Source organism: Ctenopharyngodon idella, chromosome 5, assembly GCF_019924925.1.
Source record: "Ctenopharyngodon idella isolate HZGC_01 chromosome 5, HZGC01, whole genome shotgun sequence".
NCBI classification, from domain to species: Eukaryota; Metazoa; Chordata; class Actinopteri; order Cypriniformes; family Xenocyprididae; genus Ctenopharyngodon; species Ctenopharyngodon idella.
The window spans coordinates 18,777,485-18,795,507 of NC_067224.1; the positions used below are offsets into that span (position 1 = coordinate 18,777,485).

General features: G+C 36.6%; 1 long non-coding RNA gene across 1 annotated transcript; it reads left to right on the forward strand.

The window, feature by feature from the left end:
• Positions 1–1,855: 1,855 nt before the first annotated feature.
• On the forward strand, positions 1,856–14,344 carry LOC127513358 (uncharacterized). The gene is made up of 4 exons (XR_007930388.1): positions 1,856–2,631; positions 3,153–3,235; positions 7,472–7,548; positions 14,204–14,344. It is a non-coding gene; the product is annotated as an uncharacterized LOC127513358 (long non-coding RNA).
• Positions 14,345–18,023: the final 3,679 nt, after the last annotated feature.

Below are 18,023 nucleotides of genomic sequence, written 5' to 3' on the forward strand. Positions count from 1 at the left end.
GAGGCCATCATAACAATTGACTGTTAAAATACCACGTGTTAGATTGTGTCATGTACTATGTACTCTATAAGTGATTTCAGTGCAGGCAATATATGACAAAAGAATAATAAATAAATTGGTCAAGTACTAGGCTTAGGCCTAATTATGTCTATTTATTTATATGAAATGAACTTAAAATGTTTTATTTGAACAATTGGACTCTCTCTTTTTCAAGAAACGCATAACAATCCAAGAAGGAAGATTCTTTCCTGGACTAAAGAGATGCACCACATGCTGCAAGGAGTTCCTCTGCCCGTTCTGCAGTTGTGCTTTGTTTCACCCAACAAAGTTGAGCAAAGTGAAATCCCATTTGGAGAGCCATTTCAAATGCACAGTTCTCTATGAAAGCAACATTTTCAAATGTTCTTTTGGGAAATGCAATGTTATGATTAATTTAAATTGACCTCAATTCCTAGATCTGTGTATATTTCAATGAACATTTTTCTTTTGATAGACCGTCATATATGGCCTGGCTGTGCTGCAGAATTTCTCTGCGGGATGCTGAGAAGCCTTCTTCTCTGGTCCGGATTATCATCACAGGTAAGAGTAGAAAATGTTTTTTTTTTTGTTTTTTTACACGGTGTCCAATGTATAATTTTTTTAAGCATTAACAGTATTTCTGTTAACCCAGCAGTGATCATGTTCTCCATTTACTATTTCAGTAAAGTGGAAGAATTTAATAGAGTGAGAGAAAAACAATTGAGAAAAGTGGGGAGAACATCCAATTGGTAGGTAGTGCTGCTGCAAACAGATTGTGAATCTGTGCTTTAAATATTCAAAGATCAGGAAAAGTCATGTCAATAACATGTTATTTCTATTCAGATCTCTTGCATCTCTCTCTATTTATTTTTATTTTCTCAGTTCAGATGGGCTTTATTGACATGAAAGTTTTATTTTCTTGAGAATCTTTGTTCCCACAGCATCAAAATGTTTCCAAATCTTTGAACAGTTTGCAATAACAATAATATGAACATTAATTGGTATGAAGATTGATATAGTTATTTTTGTATCATATATAATGTGTGTGCTCTGTGGTCACTAAGATCTTTTAAATATTGAACATGTTTAACTAAATGTTCCTTATTTCATTCACTTTTCTCTCTCTCTCTCTCTCTCTCTCTCTCTCTCTCTCTTTGGAGTCAGTGAAGACGTTGTCACTTAAGTTCTTTCTGTGTGGTTCATGTCACGAACAAATTTGTTTTTGTGTGTTCAACTGTTGTAATATATTATTTTATAAAATATACACAATCTTAAATATACCCCCAGAGTCATCCTTGTGTCTTCCCTCTGTACTTGAAAATATGGTTGATCTGACTGAAAAGGCTATACCATGATTCCTTGTTTATTTTACTTGATGACTTATATTATGCTAGTTAGTCACAATAATTAATCAACATTCGGCTCTTGGCAACCAGGTTTAATTGCAAGAATGAAAGTAGTATTTGGGTATTATAAACCTTTTAAAAACTCTAATTAGTTAGAATTGGGTGGAAATACTGCCTTGGTGACACTTTTTTCCGTTATCCAATACTAGGGTCCTGGAAATGCGGTCCTGGCACTGCGGTTCTCCGATTCGGTAGGTGGCGCTGTCACAAAAAAACTAGGGTCCTAGAAATGCGGTCCTAGAACTGCGGTCCTGAAAGTGCAACCTCCGGTATTGCAGACGGATAATATTGGGCAAAAGTGCGCATCGAGGGCGCATATCGGCCACAAAGGGGGCGCTCGCGAGCACCCTTCTGAAGCCTAAAATTGACAAATGGGACACCATACGGACTCGTGGACTTAACGGACACGCGCACTCGGCAGCCATTGTAAGTCCACAAGGCCGAAAGTGCATAGAAGTGTGCCATTTTTGGACAGGGCCAATGTTTTTCCGCAAGACGCATACAGTTTATCAACCGCTAGAGTACCAAACCTAAGGGACAGCAGCTTTAAACAGCGCACGGGCCACATTAAAGTGATTACTAGAATTTGTTTGCGGGCCTGATTAAAAGTCGTGGTGGGCCTTATTTGGCCCATGTGGGCTACACTGTGAAATATGGGCCTATATAATTCGACCAGTCTAAAATTAATAATTCACTGAAGAGAGAAGGATTTACCACACATCATTTCGGAAAAGCGGATAATTCAGCGTACTTTATTATATATTGAATTATTACAAAGGCTATTATTTCACGAGCTTCGTTTTTAGCGTAGTGGTCGGCTGCTCAAGACTGCCACCTGCAGACTTTGAGTTTTTGTTAACATTAAGAAGGATAATTTGTACTTTGACTTGTTCATATTGATGCAACGTTAAGCCTACATTTTTGAAAATGTTTGGTTACAGGTCTGTTACAATTTTCATTGACCTAAATTAAGTGTTCGAGTAAAATTGACTAAAATGAATGAATATGCTAGACAAAATATCACGTGACGTTTTCTTGAGAGTAGATGGAGATCATTTCCGGTCTGCGAAGTAACGGTAGAAAATTCGGTACAAAACATGGTTTTGGTATCTAATGGCTATTCAAACGAGATTTTTCTTATAATCTGGACATTAACAAACCCTCAGTTTTTCCTGGACCTCCATGAAGTTAATTTGGTTTTTCTACAGTGAGTACATGAAGTTGTATTTCTAAACCTAACCACCTTATTTTTCAACGCAGATGTAAGGTGTTTTCTGTGAAGGTTCGAGACTTCCGATTTATTATTTATTAGAGAAATAACGAGAAGAATATCAAAGTGCAGTAAACTGTAAAAACTGCGTGTTTATAATTAAGACAATGCATTAAAATAATATGGTAAGAAATACCAGTTTGCAATATCAAGCAGCATAACGAGCTGTTTGTAAAGTTAAAATAACTTGAGGCGAATGACACCGGAAGCCAGACAAAAGACAGCCGTTCAATTTACAAAAGTGGATTGAGATGTCTATCCACAGACAAGCCTATATATGCTTATTTACAATTATCAGCACTAGAACAGCTAATAAAATTTTTCTTAAAATAATATAATTAAAATTTGCCTTATGCTTATTATATGCAATTAAATATGCAAATGATATAATTATTAAATAATTATGTATGTTTATTGTTTAATTGTCATGTCTAAAGTGTGTTTCTCTGTACATCTAGGTGGCTGCGCACTTCAGTCATTCTGTAGCCGCTGTTGACAGTGATGTTCTACACTCTGCTGTTAGATGTTTTCCTCACTGAAGGTAGATTGATGATTTCACATATACTCTGTTCCTAATCTAGCTTATAAAACTGCACTTGTTTACAATGACTATTGTTGGCTCTGTGATGAATTGCTTATGTTCTATTGTAAGTTTAAAAGCGTCTGCTAAATGCATAAAATGTACGACATACGTACAAGTTTGCACGTCTAAATTCTTTCACACTCTAATCATATATTCAACTGGTAGGTCTCCGCACTGAAAATAGGTTGCATGACAATAGAGTACCTCAGGGATGACGTGTTTTTGTAGGCCAACCCGGAAGTTAGCGGCGCACGGGTTCCCTCGATCGAAAGCCTATGCATTTTTCCCATAGACTTTTGGAAAAATCGCAAAAAATAAGCTCTGTGTTTAACAAGGGGCTATGACACTTACACATTTTGTCTATCAAGATAATCTTTACAAGTTAACACAACATTTATACATTTTGAAGCCTAAATAAAGTCGTCGGATATAAAAAGCTAACAGTAGGCTATAAACGGACTACAGCACACCATGGTCGCGGATCAACGTCAACACCACCAAGCTTCCTCAAACTTTATTTAGAAAGCAACTTTATTTAAAAACATGCTCGCTGATTATGATCTGCGCTGTGCATGAATACTTATCCACTTTTTCATGAGAAATGCTGTCCAAATGTCCTGTTTGTCATGATGATGTCTAAAGTCCCCGCCAAAGGAAGTAGTCCCTTTTAGCAATTTGTTAGCAACTGCCGTTTTTAAGACACAATAAAGGTTTAAAAAATCACAAGAGGGTTATAACTGGTGTGTTTTATGTCATAGATCAAAACGTGAAAATATTTAGAGGCTTTGTTAACCACAGACCTTATTTCAGGCGATTTAGCAAAAACCCATTCAAAAAACCCATAGACTTTAGGGTGATGGAACCGGAAGTCCTAAAATGCTAACTCGCTTCCAGGTTTTGCCTACAAAAACACGTCATCCCTGAGGTACATGTTAAAACGTGCTGAATCCAGTATTTGTGAGTCTAAAGCAGATAGTTCACCCATAAATGAAAATTCTGTCATCATTTACTCACATACAAGTTGTTACAAACCTGTCTGAATTTCTTTCTTCTGCTGAACACAAAAGAAGATATGTTTATAACCAAAAAGTTGTGGGGCACCATTGACTTCCATAGTATTTTTTTTCATACTATGGAATTCAATGGTGCCCCACAACTGTTTGGTTACAAACATTCTTCAAAATATATTCTTTTATATTAAGAATGTTTTGGTTTGAACTATCCCTTTAAATCGGCCTTCTGGAAATCAAGCTCACGGACATTAAAGGGATAGTAACTGAAAAAGTCATCATTTATTCACCTTCATTTCATTCCAGACCTACAGTATATGACTTTATGTCTTCTGATGAATACAAAAGAAGATATTTTGAAGAATGTTTTTGTTCATTCAATTAAAGTACCAAAACAAAATTAGACAATTTGTCTTAATGTATAAAAATAATAAAACACTATACTGCACAATCAGACATGAACTCACTAAAAGGACAACTTGAATCAAATGTATTTTTTTAATATTTTCTCACCTATGCAACAACATACTGAAACGACGCTCTAGTAACCTACAACACAGTGTTATAGTTTTGAGCTTCTGATGCTGTTTTTTCACGCTGTGATTGTTTTAGTTTAGTGTTTGATAGTTTTCGTTTTTCAGTAGATTTAATTTTTATGCTAGTTTTAGTAAGGCTTTGTTTGTGTAAAAGTTTAATAAAATATTAAGAAAGAACTAAATGCATTTTCACTGGAAAAGAATTAAATATTGATTCAGATTTCAGCACTTTCTAAATCTGTGATTATTCGTGAATAAATTTTAATTGACTGATAGCATTAGTTTTTATGTTTAAAATGCACGTTTTGATTATTCATGCACAATTGTATATTACAGAGCAGTTGCTTTATGAATTTAGATTACTGTAATACCTGTTATTAAACAGTAACTGTTGTATTTAAATAATTTTTACTACTCTAATCAATGGTATTTACATGATCGTGTGCCTGCCTATATTTAGAAATAATTTCATTGGTTTAACATTTTGTGTTTCCTCATTCTGTTTGAACAGTTGCTTCCATCGATCCATCTATGACTTTCACATATATAATCAGTTTGAAGTTTCTTCCATACAGGTAATTCTGGTGTTGTTGCTGTTGTCACATGACTGTGATCTTCTGCCAAGAACATCAGGCCAATCCTCTCCTGTCCAGAAGGTGGTTTGTCTTCGTCTGGCATCTCAGCTGAGACCTGTCCACTATGGGTGACCCTACCAGTAGTTGTGAAGTACCAGTGGCGTAGCTCTCAGCATCACTGATGCACACAAGCCCTCACAGCACGTCAAGCTGCAAACCATGTGAGGGACCCTAACCTAACCTACCCTAACCTAACTGGTTAAAAGCCACCGCATGTCAACCAATGAATCGAAACATCCTAACAACTGCATATCAGTGCACGAAAAACCACTCCGAAAAAACCACCAACATGCCAACAACCACTCAGAAAACCTTGGCAAACGCATGTCAACACACAGGAAACCACCCAAAACATCCTGCCAACTATGTAGCAATGCATTAAAAAATGTTTAGAACAACCTAGGAGGAGCCGCATGACATCAAAATCACCAAAAGCATCCAAACAATCTCATAGCAGTGTGCTAAAAACATTCATCAAAATGAAAACTTACTCTATAAATATAAACTTACTGTATTACTATATACAATATTTACATACGTAGGCCCCGCTGTGTGATATCCCAGCCTCCATGTGACACTTTGATGACTCAGTGTCTGGGCTTCTTTCTTCGGGGTTCCTCAGGCAGGGGCTCTTCACTGATGTCCACATGGATTCGTGGAGCGAAGCTTCTGCTGGGTGTGGAGAAGCTCTCAGTGATCAGGACTCGTCCGTCAGGCTGCTCCGTCTCCACCAGTGAAGGGCAGTTGAGGGTCTCCCACAGCCGCTGCTTGATGTTCAGTCCCAGCTCAAGGCTGTAGGGACGGTGCCGACCAGAGCGTGTCTTCCTCATGGGCTCCACCACAGAGCGGTAAATGCCCTGGTAGTCCTGCACGCTGCAGCCGTGGATGGAGACAGGCTCTTCCTTCTGACACGCATCCACTGAAGAGACTGAGGCTGCTAGACTGATGTCAGGAAGAACAGCAGCGTTCTTTTGATAGCGCTCTTCCAAACCGTTGGGTCTTCGATCTTTCACATATGGGCAGCTGTATGTGTGATCTAACCTGATTACAGCTGCCAGCTGTGAAAGGTCTTGAATGGAAGAGACGCCCTCCACCAAGAATTCCTTCAGGTGTGTGGGACGAGCCCTGGATCTTCTTGAGCGACGCTGCTCCATGCTGATGGCTGAAGAACAGCTTCCCAAATTAGACAAATTGAAGAAACTTAATAATCTGAAGAGTTGTAAAGAGCTTGTAGCACGTATGATCAGACTTCAAGGCTTCAGGGACAGTTGTGTTGATTTCAAATGTCAACTCCAGTTGCTGTACTGACATAGAATGTTGAGGCTCATTTAAATGTAAACAACACTTGATATCAGCAGTAAGTCAATTAGAGCAGCATGAGCTCTATGTTACATGTACTATATGCTTCTCTATTAACATTATCATCTTCATTTACAGTTATATAGGGTATATATTCCTCTTCTTTATGTATGCAGTGGTTTCTATCAAGGCCAGCATTATTAGCAACTGCTTGGAACTGCTCTGTGTTTGTTGTTCAGGAACACATATGTGTGTTCAATGAATCTTTTAAGTGAACGGATCCTTGCACTGACTCGTATCTCCTTTTGTTCTCTGAAGTCTCTTCTTTTTGAAGTTCATAAATGCTTTGGTGACTTTTCCTGCCTCCAGAAACTAACTAGCACTCAAGTGCGACCTGTGAAGGAGCTATTCATTGGTTGTGAATCTACTGAACGAATATTGACAGGTTGTGTTTTGAGTTGTGTGCAATGGCTAGTTTTTCCTAAAGAAGGTGACAACTGTCGGTATCCTGTAAGCTTCTGAAGAAAAGAATGAGGTCGAGATCTTGCTGGAGGATTTGATGGAAACTGAATATGATTAAGTAATAGGCCTATTGTAATGAATGCCATTGCATTGCATCTTATTTTTTGAAACTGTTGTAATCATCTATTGTTGTTGTAGCAAATGTCACTTGAATTACTCTGGAAACATTCTTGTCTTTTCCTTTTCTTCCAGGCCAAGAGAAACTGGTTAAAGCAGAGCAGGACATGGAGAGAAAGAAAGTCGACTTTAAAGCTGGCAGAGCGCTTTGGGTGAGTAAAAATCTTGTCACTGATATTCCTCCTCTGTGTGTCTGTCTCTTGAAAACAGGCACTTATAAGGGGTTAAGTGGTGAGTCCTTCGCCTCCTTCGTTCAAGTCCTTGCTGAGTTGGGAGGCTTTTCTTTGTGGAGTTTGCACGTTTGTTGGGTATGGATTGGGCAGGTGTTTCTTTTACTGTATGTACTCCGGTTTCCCCACAGGAGAGTGCTGAAGGGATGATGTATTTTTGAAGGAAATGAGTTAGCATTTTAGCACTTGCGGTCCCATCGTCCTGAAGTCAGTGGGCTTTTTGAATGGGTTTTTGGTTAAATGTCTGAAATAAGGTCTGGTTAACACAGGCTCAAGATATCTCACGTTTTACTCGACGACATAAAATACACCAGTAATACCTCCATGTTTTTTTTTTATTTTTTTTTTTTACTTTTTTTTTTTTACCAGCTTTTACTTGTCTTGGAAAAGGCGGTTGCTAACAAGTGGCTAAATGGGACTAAAGCGGTTGTTTGGAACATTAAACGTTATCACCAAACAGGAAAACTCATCTACGCACTAGTCCGCTTTTACAGACTCGTTGCTTTTATGATCACACTCTTTCAAACTAAGGCTGCGTTCACGCCATGTTGTAATTACCGTAATTATAAGGTGACTCAGGATTGTGCGTAACCAAGGGTGTTTTTACTTTTACTTACAAAGTAGTTGACGATAATAATGTCTAAGGCTGCAGCTAATTTTTTTTTTTTGATAATCTATAAATGTGTTGATTATTGCTTATATTAATCTCTTTAAAAAAAAGGAAACTTTTATTTTATTTTATTTTTAAAAAAAATGGTATTCCACTTTCTCAGTGTTGTCCTCCAAACAATGTGCGAAATAAAGGTTTTTAAAACAAATAGGGCATGTATCATTGTAATATGTTACTGTCATTTGTAATTCTTTTTACAATAAATAGTCTCATAAGGATACCATTTCAAAGAATTTTAAAACCTAAATTTGATGTCCAAAAAATTAACTAATATTAATAAAAAAATAAAAAAAATAAATAAAAGGCCTCCATATTAATTGCACATACGTGTGAATTGCACATCAGTCAGTGCTGTCATGTCTGTACGTATAGATAAGTGCCGTAGGCAGGTCACGTAGGGTCAAAAGGGTCAATAGAGCCAAAAGAAAACTAACAGACTCAATATTCAGATCTAGGGCAATATTTAAATGCAGTTGTCACTCCTGAAACTTTACAGTGTGTATTTGGCCATTGTACAGTTACTGAACAAAAAAGTAATTTTGTCTTTCACAAGTAAATCTATTTTTAGATCCATTCAAACCATCATATATGTTCGTTCTTGATTCCCCAAAGACTTTCTCCAGCAGTCGGCACCACAGCTAGTCTAGAGCCACAAGCCTTTCAGAACCACAGAGGCCCATGTTTTCCTCCCAAACCTGGATTAGTGAAGTCTGATCCCGCCGCAGCCACAGTTCAGCGAGCACATTGCCGGAGCAGTCCTGCACCTAATTAACTTCATTTTGCCTCTGTCAGTGATTCCAATGTGCAGGCACAGCGTCGGGCCAAATAGGATCTGACATTGCTTTCATAAATTCTGTAATCTTACTTCACTGAACACAATGCTACTTACAGAATCTGCTGCATAACTCTGTTCCTGGCCATTTAGGTTGAGGCAGAGAGAATGTCAACAACTGCCACTCAATCTTTTTTGATAAAACCCATAACGGATTTAGATTGAAATCTGCTGTAAATTCAGTTTGTTTGGTTAGTGAAACCTTCTTATTGTGAATATACGAGTGGTCATAGCAGAAGCTAATGTTGTGGTTACACTAATTCTGGTGTAGATGTATCTGCCAATTAGTACTGAGGTATATGGGGCAGTAATGGTACCACAAGCTCTTTTGAAGTGAGTGCTATGTAAATCTATACATGACGGCACATACTACAAAGAAAGGTTTGCACGTCTCTAGGCAACGTTATATTTTCCCAAAGGAAAATTTGGAGCTCATATAAAAAGATTAAAAAGATTTTAACCATTAAATAGGGCCTCAAACAAAACCCTAAACGAGTGAGTATAACCCAGAGGTCAAGAGTTTTTCTGTGAAAGCCATTTTGGTTTCTGAACACTTCCCTTATGATTATGAATGTTTCATTATTGCTATTATGCTATAATTTTTAGGAGAATACTGTATGTGTATATATATATATATATATATATATTTCACTCGATATGCTTGGTGTGCTTTGGCAGTGTGTCCCAATCAAGGGCTCTATTATTTTATGGGGTTTATCTCACCACAATGAGCATATCAAAGGAAATGAAAGAGAGAGCAAATTAACAGAAAGGTATTTAGCATCTAGCAGCAACCTAAATTTGAGATCTAACCAATTTATGAACCCACAATACATAATTACAGTTTTTATTGCTGTATAAACTATAATATTGCCTTGTAATTTGATGGTTACACACATAGCAATTTGGAGACCTTAGCTATGCTTTGGCTTTGTTTGTTTGCGTATTTGTGTAACAAGTTCTGCTCCTCTGAAAATGTCAGTGTGTAATTTTCACTGGGTATGTTTTTTTTTCTCTCTCTCTCTCTAAAAAGGCACAGCCGCATGACACATGTGGATTTAAGCAGTTGTGCTATTGACGCTTACCTCCAAGTGCACAATTCACTTCAGAATATTGTTTTACTGGATCCCTAAACTCAGTCATAGGACACAGATGCTCATGCTTAAAGGGTTAGTTCACCCAAAAATGAAATTTCTATCATTAAGTACTCACCCTCATGTCGTCCCAAACCCATAAGACCTTTGTTCATCTTCTGAACACAAATTAAGATCCGAGGGTTTCTGAAGCACACATAGGCAGCAACGTCATTGCACCTTTTGAGGTACAGATAGTAGTAAAGACATCATTAAAATAGTCAACGTGACTATAGCGGTTCAACCTTAATCTTAACCTTAAACGCAGCTGATGCAGTAAATGCAGTTCCGCGTTCTACGCCACAACGCAGAGTCATTATTGGCCGGCTCCTGCGTCAGCATCACACGCATGTGTTGCGGTGCTCACGTGTACAGCGTCGGCCAATACTGAGCCAGCTTTCAGACGTAAACACGGAAGCATTGAACTGCATTCACTACGTCAACTGTGTATGACAACAGTTAAAATTGTTAAATAGAGTCGTTATTTTTGTGTTGTTTTTGCGCACAAAAAGTATTCTCGTTGTTCATAACATTTAAGGATGAACCACTTGTAGTCACATGGACTATTTTAATGATGTCTTTAATACCTTTCTGGATTTCAAAAGGTGCAATGACGTTGCTGCCTATGTGTGCTTCAGAAACCCTCAAATTTCACCAAAATATCTTAATTCATGTTCCAAACATGAACGAAAGTCTTATGGGTGTGGAACGACATGAGGGTGAGTACTACTTAATGACAGGAATTTCATTTTTGGGTGAACTAACCCTTTAAGCTGCAAGTTTCAGCATAATAAGTGTGTTTATATGGATGTGATCTGTCAGTATATGTTATCAGATTACTGTTTGAAAGTTGCACAGAATGCATTACTTTTTGAATTTACTGACACTCACAAAAGAAGTGCTCTCCCTTACTGTTAGAGCGCAACAATAAGAAACTGTACATACATATAAAACAGTTCTTGAAAATGTATTTTCAGTCTTTACTGTAATAAAATCAAATAAGTGGACTTAACTATGTATATAAAATAAATTTAACAACATCATTCATTTAATTAAATTTCAATACATTCATTACAGTATAGTTCACAGTAGGGGCCCAATTACTTATATGCCAATAATTAGGCCAATACTGTGAACTACACGATGCCTTATGAACACAGCAACTCGCACAGTAAGCTATGTGTGTTTTCCCTTACGAAAAAGATGTTTATTTAAGTGTACTATTAGTATACTTTTTTTTAAACTAAAAATAAAGTATACTTTCAGTCTACTTTTTATGTACTCAGAAATATACTTAAAATTGCACTCAAGTATACTTGACTTGTACTGACAGAAAGGTCTAAGTATATTTGGAATATACATGTACTCAATCTTTTGATCGAGATATACTTAAAAGTAAAATTAGGTATTTGACGTATACTTGGCTTGTAGTTGTGTTTAGTCTTTTAAATTGAGTAGCCTATTAAATACTTTTTTCATATAGTTTTACATACTGTCATATAAATATAAACATACTGTCATATACATATAACTGTACATCCTTTGAAAATATTCTTACAGAAAGTGCCCCCGTCCCCCTCTCTTTCATACATTTCCTCCCAAATAGGAAAACTTTCCAATTTGTTCTGATCTAATTTCCATTGTCAGGCATTAGGGTTGAGGCTGTAGGCCCCTCAGAGGGGTCACGTTTATCAGGGCTGGGGACTTTGCGCTGACCTTTTTCTCTCCATCCTTCAACCGAACCCCCCTGGCGCTGGGCAGCAGGTGTTTCCTCCCAGTGGGGCCGCTATTCCTCATCAACCTGTGCGCGAATCGCAGTAATGGTCTTTAAGCACAACCTAATTATTGGTCTAATTGAGGCCTCCTGTGTGTTTTGGATATTTGGCTAAGCTTCTAAACCCTGTATGAAGAAAAACATTGCAGTAACTGCCTCAAGACATACAAGAAAGTATACGATTATTAAAATAATTGTAAAATTATTTAAAAAGTAATTCAACTAAATTAAAAGATTCAGATTCAGAGAGAAGTGTTTCTAAATTTGAAAACACCCTAAAACTGCTTTAATTTGTTTTTCACCACAAGAGGGCGCTTGAGTTCAGATGAACTCCGCAATGAACCGGAGAAGTGCTGAGACTGCGCAACCATTTTTACTTCATTTTTTTTTTTTTTATACAGCGATTTTTCTTCAACCATGATATAGGAAGAGATAACAGATGTAGCATTAAAGAGTGAAGTTATCTGGGGTGATGGAATAAGCCAGTGTTGAGGAGTTATTCATTCACACTGTTAATGACAGGACTTCAAAGAGACCCCAAGCCTAAAATAATGTGCTCATGACACAGTTGGGCTTGGACAGCTGTTTCTCTCTTTATTAGCATCTCTGTTTCAACTGTCAATCAGTTTACCAGCTTACCAGTCAAAAAATCTAACTCACCAGAATTCTTTATCATTACTTTTTTAAAGTCTTCAAAATTATAAAATAACACAAATGGAAGGATTCAGTGACTAAAAGTGTTGAATAAAAAAAATCAAATAAATAAAGTTCATCTCATATTTTTGACCTGAAGGAGTTTTCATATGGACACTTATTGGTTGTTGCATTTCTACGTGGTCCAACTCAACCATTAAAATATTACAGTAAAAACTAATAATAATAATTAAACTATAATAATATATTTAAGCGTAATTCATATACACTACCGGTCAAAAGTTTGGAAACATTACTATTTTTAATGTTTTTGAACGAAGTCTCTTATGCTCATTAAGGCTGCATTTATTTCATAATAAATACAGAAAAAACAATAATATTGTGAAATATTATTACAATTTAAAATTATGGTTTTCTATTTTAATATACTTTAAAATATAATTTATTACTGTGATGCAAAGCTGAATTTTCAGCATCATTACTCCAGTCTTCAGTGTCACATGATCCTTCAGCAATCATTCTAATATGCTGATGTGATACTCAGTTATTATCAATGTTGAAAACAGTTGTGTTGCTTAATATTTTTTTGGAACCTGTGATACTTTTTCCAGGATTCATTGATGAATACAAGGTTAAAAAGAGCAGCATTTATTCAAAATATAAATCTTTTTTAACAATATAAATCTTTACTATCACTTTTTATCAATTTAACACATCCTTGCTGAATAAAAGTATTAATTTTTTTCAAAAAAAAGAAAGAAAAAAAATGACTGACCCCAAACTTTTGAACAGTAGTGTATATTGTTGAAATAAATGCTGATGTTTTTTTTTTACTTTTTATTTATAGAAGATTCCTGAAAAAGTATCACAGGTTATAAAATAATAATAAGCAGCACAACTGTTTCCAACATTGATAATAAATCAGCATATTACAATGATTTCTGAAGGATCATGTGACACTGAAGACTGGAGTAATGATGCTGACAATTCAGCTTTGCATCACAGAAATAAATTATATTTTAAAGTATATTAAAATAGAAAACCATAATTTTAAATTGTAATAATATTTCACAATATTATTGTTTTTTCTGTATTTATTATGAATTAAATGCAGCCTTAATAAGCATAAGAGACTTCGTTAATGTTCAAAAACATTAAAAATAGTAAACTTTTGACCGGTAGTGTATAGGCACAAACATATTTTTATCTGTCTACTCTTATCTAATTTAATGTGTTAAAGCAGTTTTTAGGATCATGAGAAACAAATTCAGTCCAGTTTGTCACACTTTTAGCTGCTTGTGTAACTTGGAGAGGGTACAATTGTGGAAGGTTTGTAAATGTGGATTATTTTTGAACATTTTTCAAAAGAACTCAGAACTCTTTATGCTCTCTTTACTTCAGGCTTAAGATTAAGCCCAGGTCAGGTGCTGGAAACGCATGTTGACAACCTTCAAAACCAGCAAGTCTCTCGACATCTCAGCTGTAATAATGACTCATTTTTTCTTTCCTCACAGTGGAGATTTGCCCTGCACCTGACACATTAATAAGGCTCCGGAAACACCTCCTCTTCCTCTGCACTTCCATTTTCCATGTCAAATCCTAATCAGACCGACTCATGCGTGAGCCGCTAATGACGCAACAAGTTCCGAAGGTAATAGCTCGTTTGCTTTTGTTTGTGTATTCGCTCGTCATCATCTGCATTCCTGACATTATTCAGATCTCCATGCATCAAGCTTCCTGTATGGGAACGATTTGATTTAAACTATGCAACAGATAGTGTGCTATATCAGGGCAAAATCCAAAGCCAGCCCTTAACCATTTACTTTAAAGGCCTGTTTGTAGATGTTGAGTAGCCTTGATACTGGAGTCTAGACTGTATGATAATGATCTGTATATGATCTCAGTATAAGCCTCTGACTGGTGAGATGGCAGGGCTGTTACTTTACTTAAACTGTCCAGATGTTTAAAATCTGAAATGCAGCATGGGATTCAAGGAGAAGGAGTTAGACCATGATTTGGGATTGATCCCATGAGAATTAGCCACTTTACCTCAGCAAGCATTCCAGCCATTTGAGTTTCCTGTTTGGGGAAACCAACTATAAGGGCAAAGTAAAGAGAGAGATGAGCTTGTAGGGACAGGCCCTATGCAGCAGCTAACACTGATATCAGGCTCTCTGACCTCTGTGCTTTAGTGTCCTACAGACAGGGCTTGATGAACAAAATGACAGAAAGCTTCCCCTCTGTAAAACCACCATCCTCATTAGATAAAGTGTTGTGCATTATGTAAAACTTATCATGTAAATGAAATTTTAGAATTTGCAATATTTTCATAATTAATAAACTATAAATGACAGCAATTGACCAATCAGAACTCAATCAATATCTTTTGACGTTCTTTAAAAAAAGAACAGAAGGTATGATATTTCTTTGATTAGTGTTTAAGGATTTGCCCCTGACACATTAGAAAGAATAACAAACATAGCTGAAGTGCGTTGATTCCTTAAGGGATCGTTGTCTAATAGCTTGAAAGTGGCACTTTTGGCAAATTTTCTGGCTGTTTTTATTCAGTTATTCAGAATAGAAAAAAATGCTAAGAAATTAATAAATAAAAATGTTTAAAAATTAGAAACATTTGCCCCCGACCCTGCCATGACCACACCATTGCCCTTGAGATTTTTTACAATTTGACCTCTGCCTACAGGTGTGAATCATTGTCCACACACAGGTCGGTCATCAGGTTATTAGGTACACCTTGCTAGTACTGGGCTAGACCCCCTTTTGCCTTCAGAACTGCCTTAATTCTTTGTGGCAGAGATTCAAGGTGAAACATTCCTCAGGGATTTTGGTCCATGCTGACATGATAGCCTCATGCAGTTGCTGCAGATTTGTCGGCTGCACATCCACGATGCAAATGTACTGCAAACCACCACATCCCAAAGGTGCACTAGTGGATCGAGATCTGGTGACTGTGGAGGACATTTGAGTATAGTGAACTCAATGTTATGTTCAAGAAACCAGTTCGAGATGATTTGAGCTTTGTGACATGGTACGTTATCCTGCTGGGAGTATCCATCGGAAGATGAGTACACTGTGGTCATTAAGGGGTGGCCATAGTCAGCAACAATATGTATGTAGGCTGTGGTGCTTAAATGATGCTCAGTTTATACTAAGGGTCCCAAAGTGTGACGTTTTTCAAATCTTCTATTGTCCAATTTTGGTGAGCTTGTGCGAATTGTAGTCTCAGTTTCCTGTTCTTCGCTGACTGTGGTCTTCTGCTGCTGTAGCCCATCTGCTTCAAGGTTTGATGTGTTGTGCATTCAGAGATGATCTTCTGCATACCTTGGTTGTAACAAGTGGTTATTTGAGTTACTGTTGCCTTTCTATCAGCTCAAACCAGTCTGGCCATTTTCCTCTGACCTCTGGCATCAACAAGGCATTTTCGCCCACAGAACTGCCACTCACTGGATATTTTCTCTTTTTCAGACCATTCTCTGTAAACCCTAGCGGTGGTTGTGTGTGAAAATCCCAGTAGATAAGCGGTTTCTGAAATACTCATACCACTGTGTCTGGCACCGACAACCATGCCATGTTCAAAGTCAGTTAAATCACCTTTCTTCCTTTTTATGATACTCAGTTTGAACTTCAGCAGATTGTCTTGACCATGTCTACATGTCTAAATGCATAACAAGCAGTTAAACAAGTGCACCTAATGAAGTTGCTGGTGAGTGTATATATTTTGAGAGAGAAAGCAACTTTACTTAGTTGCTCTTATTATAGTCAAATCGAAACTATACAAATAGAGTTTTGGGAAAAATGCAGAGACCAAAAAAGTTCAAATGTAAGATTAAGTAAAAAATAACAATTCTATTTAATATTTAAGCTGTATAACGAAATTCATCTTTCATTCATATATATACACACACATTGTGAGCTAGTTTACAACATTGCTAGATAAGAATTTATTGGTCTAAACTGTCTGTGCCACCAACTACATCTGGTCATCAAGCTGGCGTGTAATTAACATTTCCTTTACTGCACCTTTAGGCTCCACACACATTACATAGCTTGTAAGGCTGACAAATTTGAGGTTTACAGAGTAAAGTGTGGGGAAACACTGCTGTTTACATATGTGAATCCCACAGAACCACATCCAAGCAAGTGTCCAAGCAGTTAATTAAGCGAAGAGATGAGGGGAGGAAGAGAGAGAGAGATGAGACGAGACTGTTTTAACACTCAAAACATTTTTTTTTCCTTAATTGAGGTCATTAATATAAGCTGTTGAGTATAGAAATAGTTTACTGCAAAAGATTAAGTTACTGTACTTCAGCACTGAATTTATTGGGTTTTACTCAATTTACTTTGGTTCCCGCTACACAAAGTATTTCAGTAGTTTAATTCACACGTGGATGTTGAAAAACCAACACAATTACATTACGTTCAGCAAAATAATTATCTTAAATAATTAGAAATGTTAATTAACATTTAACAAACAAAATATCTAGATTATTTTGTCTTTTTTGTCAGATTTAGTAAATGTATTATTATTAAAATATTATAAAGTTATTAATACATATATAAGGTTGTTGGCAATGAGGTCCCTTTCCGCAAACAATCGTTTTAAAATGCGAGATTCGTCATCTTTGAGATTACAGTCTGCAAGCTGTCACATTGTCACCAAGAAATGAGTTCATTCGTCTGGCTACAGAACTCATTTTAAGGCATTTGACAAGCATGTCTAGAAAAGTGAAATACTATAGTGTTCAAGTTCATTCCATTCCAGTCTTTGGGAAGAGTGCTGGTAATTTAATTTATAGCTCAGCAGGCTTCGTTACAAAGGACAACTGTTGCTTGCACAAGAGCAACTCTGTAAGAGTTTAGTAAACATTAATTTATCACATTGTGCAAAAAAGAGACACAGTGAAGTCAGAAGACCTTTAGATGGTAGATAAATAGAGGCAGTTATTCTGTTTGTGAATGGGGAGTTTTCATGAATGAGATTCTGTTGATACTAAAGTCCAGTGCAGAAGTATTTGTAAACTAATGATTAAGATAAGCCACTACAATTAGGCAAAGGCAAACAAATCTTAACAGTACTGGATTTTATTTTCCAAAATGAAGAGACCTTTACATGAAATGCTAATACAAAATATGTTAGTTCACAGGGAATGTGAAAGTTGATAATAAAACACTGTTCATTAGAGTTTACCTAAAACTGAAACTAGAAACAACAACAACAACAACAAAAAACAGTTCTGTAGGCAGATATCCAATCAAATTATATATAAATACAAACTCTGGCCATACAGTGAGAAAGCCACTGAATAAATGCTGTGG